The sequence below is a fragment of the Schistocerca gregaria genome, chromosome 3 (assembly GCF_023897955.1).
Source record: "Schistocerca gregaria isolate iqSchGreg1 chromosome 3, iqSchGreg1.2, whole genome shotgun sequence".
In the NCBI taxonomy this organism is placed as follows: Eukaryota; Metazoa; Arthropoda; class Insecta; order Orthoptera; family Acrididae; genus Schistocerca; species Schistocerca gregaria.
This window is the reverse complement of record NC_064922.1, coordinates 815,039,808-815,047,480: the sequence shown is the minus strand read 5'-3', so window position 1 is coordinate 815,047,480 and position 7,673 is coordinate 815,039,808. Positions and strand designations below refer to the sequence as shown.

Genomic DNA, 7,673 nt, shown 5'->3' with positions numbered 1-7,673 from the left:
GCCAGTCTACATTTTTTATCCTACTTCGAACATCAGCTGTTATTTTCTCCCCAAATAGCAAAACTCCTTTACTACTTTAAGTGTCTCATTTCCTAATCTAATTCCCTCAGCTTCACCCGATTTAATTTGACTACATTCCATTATCCTCGTTTGGCTTTTGTTGATGTTCATCTTATATCTTCCTTTCAAGACACTGTCCATTCCGTTCAACTGCTCTTCCAAGTCCTTTGCCGTCTCTGACAGAATTACAATGTCATCGGCGAACCTCAAAGTTTTTACTTCTTCTCCATGAATTTTAATACCTACTTCAAATTTTTCTTTTGTTTCCTTTACTACTTGCTCAAAATACAGATTGCATAACATCGGGGAGAGGCTACAACCCTGTCTCACTCCTTTCCCAACCACTGCTTCCCTTTCATGCCCCTCGACTCTAATAACTGCCATCAGGTTTCTGTACAAATTGTAAATAGCCTTTCACTCCCTGTATTTTACCCCTGCCACTTTCAGAATTTGAAAGAGAGTATTCAAGTCAACATTGTCAAAAGCTTTCTCTAAGTCTACAAATGCTAGAAAAGTAGATTTGCCTTTTCGTAATCTTTCTTCTAAGATAAGTCGCAAGGTCAGTATTGCCTCACGTGTTCCAACATTTCTACGGAATCCAAACGGATCCTCCCCGAGGTCCGCATCTACCAGATTTTTCATTCGTCTATAAAGAATTCGCGTTAGTATTTTGCAGCTGTGACTTATTAAAGTGATAGTTTTGTAATTTTCACATCTGTCAGCACCTGCTTTTTTTGGGATTGGAATTATTATATTCTTCTTGAAGTCTGAGGGTATTTGGCCTGTCTCATACATCTTGCTCACCAGCTGGTAGAGTTTTGTCAGGACTGGCTTTCCCAAGGCCGTCAGTAGTTCTAATGGAATGTTGTCTAATCCGGGCGCCTTGTTTCGACTCAGGTCTTTCAGTGCTCTGTCAAACTCTTCACGCAGTATATTATCTCCCATTTCGTCTTCATCTACATCCTCTTCCATTTCCATAATATTGTCCTCAAGTACATCACCCTTGTATAGACCCTCTATATACTCCTTCCATCTCTCTACTTTCCCTTCTTTGCTTAGAACTGGGTTGCCATATGAGCTCTTGATATTCATACACGTGGTTCTCTTCTCTGCAAAGGTCTCTTTAATTTTCCTGTAGGCATTATCTATCTTACCGCTAGTGAGATAAGTTTCTACATCCTTGCATTTGTCCTCTAGTCATCCCTGCTTAGCCATTTTGCACTTCCTGTCGATCTCATTTTTGAGACGTTTGTATTCCTTTTTGCCTGCTTCATTTACTGCATTTTTATATGTTCTCCTTTCATGAATTAAATTCAATATTTCGTCTGTTAGCCAAGGATTTCAATTAGCCCTCGTCTTATTACCTACTTTATCCTCTGCTGCCTTCACTTCTTCATCCCACAGAGCTACCCATTCTTCTTCTACAGTGTTTCTTTCCCACATTCCTGTCAATTGTTCCCTTATGCTCTCCTTGAAACTCTGTACAACCTCTGGTTCTATCAGCTTATCCAGTTCCCATGTCCTTAAATTCTCACCTTTTTGCAGTTTATTCAGTTTTAACCTACAGGTCATAAACAACAGATTGTGGTCGGAGTCCACATCTGCGCCTGGAAATGTCCTACAATTTAAAACCTTAATCCTAAATCTCTGTCTTACCGTTATATAATCTATCTGATACCTGTTAGTATCTCCAGGATTCTTCCATGTATACAACCTTCTTTTATGATTCTTGAACCAAGTGTTAGCTATGATTAAGTTATGCTCTGTGCAAAATTCTACCAGACGGCTTCCTCTTTCATTTTTTAGCCCCAATCCATAATCACCTACTATGTTTCCTTCTCTCCCTTTTCCTACTGACGAATTCCAGTCACCCATGACTATTAAATTTTCGTCTCCCTTCACTACCTGAATAATTTCTTTTATCTCATCATACGTTTCATCAATTTCTTCATCATCTGCTGAGCTAGTTGGCATATAAACTTGTACTACTGTAGTCGGCATGGGCTTTGTGTCTATCTTGGCCACAATAATGCGTTCACTGTGCTGTTTGTCGTAGCTTATCCGCACTCCTATTTTTTTTATTCATTATTAAACCTACTCCTGCATTACACCCATTTGATTTTGTATTTATAACCCTGTATTCACCTGACCAAAAGTCTTGTTCCTCTTGCCACCGAAATTCAATAATTCCCACTATATCTAACTTCAACCTATCCATTTCCCTTTTTAAATTTTCTAACCTACCTGCCCGATGAAGGGATCTGACATTCCACGCTCCGATCCGTAGAACGCCAGTTTTCTTTCTCCTGATAACGACGTCCTCCTGAGTAGTCCCTACCCTGAGATCCGAATGGGGGACTATTTTACCTCCGGAATATTTTACCCAAGAGGATGCCATCATCATGTAATCATGCAGTAAAGCTGCATGCTGTCGGGAAAAATAACGGCTGTAGTTTCCCCTTGCTTTCAGCCATTCGCAGTACCAGCACAGTTATTGTTACAAGGCGAGATCAGTCAATCATCCAGACTGTTGCCCCTGCAAGTACTGAAAAGTCTGCTGCCCCTCTTCAGGAACCACATGTTTGTCTGGCCTCACAACAGATACCCCTCCGTTGTGGTTGCACCTACGGTACGGCCATCTGTATCGCTGAGGCACGCAAGTCTCCCCACCAACGGCAAGGTCCATGGTTCATGGGGAGGCATAAGACATTACTTAGTGAAAAAAAGCAAAATGTGTCACAATGTTTCAGGCTCGAATCCTTCCTCGGGCATGGATCTCTGTGATGTCCTTAGGTTAGTTAGGTGTAAGTAGCTCTAAGTCTAGGGGTCTGATGACGTCAGATGTTAAGTCCCGTAGTGCTCAGAGCCATTTGAACCATCTGTCACAGTGTTGATTTGTTTGTGTCCAAGACCAGCAATTACTCGAAGAACAAAAGTGGCTCAATGTAACTGTAGGTGCAGCCCAGTGATATTGTTTTTCCTATTCAAGCTTTCAATAGTATGTACAACCAAAAAGACTGTAGCATTGTATCCACTTTATTGATTCCTGCAGTTGGGTTGCATCCATTGCTGCCATGTCTCCAGTTGCTATAAAGTGTCTGTTTTCTCACACAGAATGAAACAACAAGTTTACTGTTACCAATGACTCTTTATTTATGTCCACAACACACGTTTCTAACGTGTAAACGTAAACCTCCATTATCAGGTGGATTTATATGCGTTAATATTACGACATTTATGTGTTGCGCTACGACTTTGGGGTAACCTGTGAAACTTTATTCGGTGCTCAGAGGCTCCTTTCTCTATCGCAATACTCGTACATCGCTTACAAACTATCATGTTTTGTAAACGAAAAAGTTTCTCAAAATTAAGGAAAAGTCTATTGTTAGAGAAACACTTAATGATTCCTTGAAAAATATCAATAACAGTCTCTTCCGCTGCTTTTCTCTGATGAGCCGTTCTGCTCGCTCTGGAATCTTTGTCACTTATCGAAAGACCACCGGGTGGCGTTATTTAGACAGGTAAGATGTCGCAAATGGCCACACCCACAATGAAGCAAAACGGTATCTCCCCGCGCTACACGCAAAGTTCCGGCAACAAGTCATAATGAACCTTGAAAGACTGGCATCGAGGCTTACACCACAAATTTCACTTAACGTAAGCTACTTGTCAGTGATCCATTAGAGGAGGAGAGGAGGAGGAGGATGAGGAGATTACTGTTTAACGTCCTGTCGACAACGTGGTCGTTAGTGACGGAGCACAATCTCGGATCAGCCAAAAAGGGAGAAGGAAAGCGACCATATCCTTCCGCCGTTTGCCTTAAGTGGGTAAGGGAAATCACAGAAAACTTAAATCAAGATGGCCAGACGAGGGTTTGACCCGCTGTCCTCCAGAATGTGAGTCCAGTGTGCTAACCACTGCGCTGCCCTGCTCTGTAGTGTTCCGTTAAACGAACAATAAAATGCAACAGAGGAACCTACGTATTCAGTTATCTGTCTTTGTCAGTTTGGCTATTTGTAAATATTGTAAATAAGAGTGTGTGAATTTGACCCCTGCCGCCGGCCTGAGTGGCCGAGCGGTTCTAGGCGCTACAGTTTGGAACCGCGCGACAGGTACGGTCGCAGGTTCGAATCCTGCCTCGGGCATGGATGTGTGTGATGTCCTTAGTTTAGTTAGGTTTAAGTAGTTCTAATTTCTAGGGGACTGATTACCTCAGAAGTTAAGTCCCATAGTGCTCAGAGCCATTTGAACCATTTTTTGACCCCTGCAACGGTACACTTTTGTGTTTGCAGTGTGAATATCTATCTTGCGTCCACCCCCTACAACTGCAGACACAACAGTGGTTATTAACGAATAGTTTGATTCAGACGCTGGGAATTTTAGTAATAGTTGCTATTTCTCTTTTAATTATTTAGGTGCAACTATAACAGCAAATGGCAAGTTTGTAGACGAAATTGAAAACATGATTGGACAAGGGAATCTTCTCAATCGACAATTAAAAATAGTGTTTTGTAGTAGTATGATCGCAAAACTAAAGTATTTACATACAAATAAATAACGGAAAGGATATGTAAATATGAGTCATAAACCATTAAAATGAGAAAGAGCAAAAAAGATCATCTTTTACCATCCAAATGAACTACTGCTTCAGCTGTTCAATTGTTTCTGGATTCTGGCGGTGCACCTGGTCTTTCAAGTGTCCCCACAGAAAGAAGTCACTGGGGTTCATGTCTGGCGAATAGGGAGGCCAATCCACGCCCCCTCCTGTATGTTTCGGATAGCCGAAAGCAATCACACGATCATCGAAATATTAATTTAGGAAATTAAAGACGTCGGCCGTGCGATGTGGCCGGGCACCATCTTGCATAAACCACGAGGTGTTCGCAGTGTCGTCTAAGGCAGTTTGTACCGCCACAAATTCACGAAGAATGTCCAAATAGCGTGATGCAGTAATCGTTTCGGATCTGAAAAATGGGCCAATGATTCCTTTGGAAGAAATGGCGGCCTAGACCAGTACTTTTTGTGGATGCAGGGACGATGGGACTGCAACATGGGGCATTTCGGTTCCCCATATGAGCCAGTTCTGTTTATTGACGAAGCCGTCCAGGTAAAAATATGCTTCGTCAGTAAACCAAATGCTGCCCACATGCATATCGCCGTCATCAATCCTGTGCACTATATCGTTAGCGAATGTCTCTCGTGCAGCAATGGTAGCGGCGCTGAGGGGTTGCCGCGTTTGAATTTTGTATGGATAGAGGTGTAAACTCTGGCGCATGAGACGATACGTGGACGTTGGCGTCATTTGGACCGCAGCTGCAACGGAAACCTGAGGCCGCTGTTGGTTGGATCACCTGCTGCACTAGCTGCGCGTTGCCCTCTGTGGTTGCCGTACGCGGTTGCCCTACCTTTCCAGCACGTTCATCCGTCACATTCCCAGTCCGTTGAAATTTTTCAAACAGATCCTTTATTGTATCGCTTTTCGGTCCTTTGGTTACATTAAACCTCTATTGAAAACTTCGTCTTGTTGCAACAACACTGTGTTCTAGGCAGTGGAATTCCAACACCAGAGAAATCCTCTGTTCTAAGGAATAAACCATGTTGTCCACAGCACACTTGCACATTGTGAACAGAACACGCTTACAGCAGAAAGACGACGTACAGAATGGCGCACCCACAGACTGCGTTGTCTTCTATATCTTTCACATCACTTGCAGCGCCATCTGTTGTTGAAAATTGTAACTACTGTAATTTCGAAAGTTTGTCCGCCTGAAAATGTACTGTTGTCCCAAGCATATTGCAACAAACGGTGTATTTGTATCGCTGCTCGTTTAGTTTTTATTGCCGTTTCAAATATACCGGTCATTTTTTAAACACCCTGTATTTAGTCACAATTTCATAATTTATCCATATAATGGAGTGTGATCTTCAGTGCTTTTTCATGAAGATTCATACATTTCAGGAAGATTCATTTTGAAGCCTACCGAAAAGATTCTACCCCAGCTTGTGTTAAACAATAAATGAGGAAAAATTTTGCGAATGTTTTTCTTCATTACTTATCTTGCCATTTGCATACTTGCACGATAGTCTTTAGTTTATTTGGAAGTTTATTCTTTGGAGAGTGTAGTTTTCTTCACCTCGCAATTTTTGAATATCTGTTGCACCGTCGAATGAGATACAACATCTGGCTCTGTGGAAGCTGTATACAAAACTGTCGTCTCTGTACGAGGAAGTTTGGTGATTGCTGAACTTTTTTGTCTGGTATATTGGTTTAGAACACCACGACATTGTGGTTAGCACCAGCCACTTTACGCCACACACAAATCGACAGAAAGCTTGCTCATGACATACGTCATCCTAGTTGTTGTTGTTGTTGTTGTTCAGCGCTGTACTTTTGCAAGGAATTTTATGTTTCTTTTTGAAAATAGTCTTCAGGTATTCTTAAATAGGCTGCCTACAAGGCGACACACACATCATTATCAACACCTCACTTAGTTTGAACTAGGACATGTGACAGGGCCATAAGAAGCTGGATTTTCCTTCTGCAATATTGGAGAAAGGCTTGGCAGGAATGTAGCCAATGTACATGGCTGCTGGCAGCGGTCACAAAAATCCAGGCTCTGGAGAACCACTGGCGCTACCGAGAGAGGAGACGGTCGTGTTCGGCATATGGCTCTAGCGCCTCGTACTGCATGTGTAGCAGCAATTCGAGCGGCAGTTGGCATCGCCGTGACACATCGAACTGATACGAAACCGGCTAATTCATGGACAGCTTCGAGCCAGACACAGTGTAACGTCCATTCCATTGACCCCAAATCACCGCCATTTGCGACTTCAGTGGTGTCAAGATAGAGCTCATTGGAAGGCAGGGTGGAGGTCTGGAGTGTTTTCTGATGAGAGCTGGTTCTGCCTCGGTGCCGGTGATGGCCGTGTGTTGGCCAGTTGCAGGCCAGTTGAGGGCCTGCAACCAACCTGTCTGTGTTTTAGACACACTGGACATACATTTGGAGCGATTTCGTATGACAGCAGGTGCACTCTCGTGGTTATCCCAAGCACCATGAGTGCAAATTTGTTTATCAATCTGGTGTTTCGATCTTCTGTGGTCACTTTCATGAATAGCATTCCAGAGGGTGTTTTCCAACTGGACAATGCTTGCCCACATGCCGCTGTTCTAACCTAACTTGCTCTGCAGGGAAATGTATCTGTTTGATGTGGGAAAGTCACCCACAGACCTGCTCGATCACAAGATCTGCCGGTAGTCAAGCACTTATGGACATCATTAGACGACATCAACGACACACACCAACATCATTAACAGTCCCTGTATTGAGCGACAAATTGCCACACCGCACAAACTGACATCTAGCGTGTGTACAACACAACGCATGGACGTTTACATGCTTGCATTCAACATTCTGGCGGTTACAGCGTTTACTGATGTGTCAGTATATTCATATTTAAAGTGGCTTATATCGCTCTTACGTTAACCTGTGACCTTGCAATGTTAATCACGTAAGTATGTTACCCAGACAAATGCATTCCCTAAATTTCACTACTCTACATTAATTATTTTCTGGTTCTGCGATGTTTTTCCATATGAGTGTACATAAATGACC

At 42.7% G+C, this 7,673-nt stretch overlaps 1 non-coding gene across 1 annotated transcript; it reads left to right on the top strand.

Moving 5' to 3' along the window:
- Nucleotides 1–4,121: 4,121 nt before the first annotated feature.
- On the top strand, nucleotides 4,122–4,205 carry Trnap-ugg (transfer RNA proline (anticodon UGG)). Its single transcript has one exon. It is a non-coding gene; the product is annotated as a tRNA-Pro (tRNA).
- The last annotated feature ends 3,468 nt before the right edge of the window (nucleotides 4,206–7,673 follow it).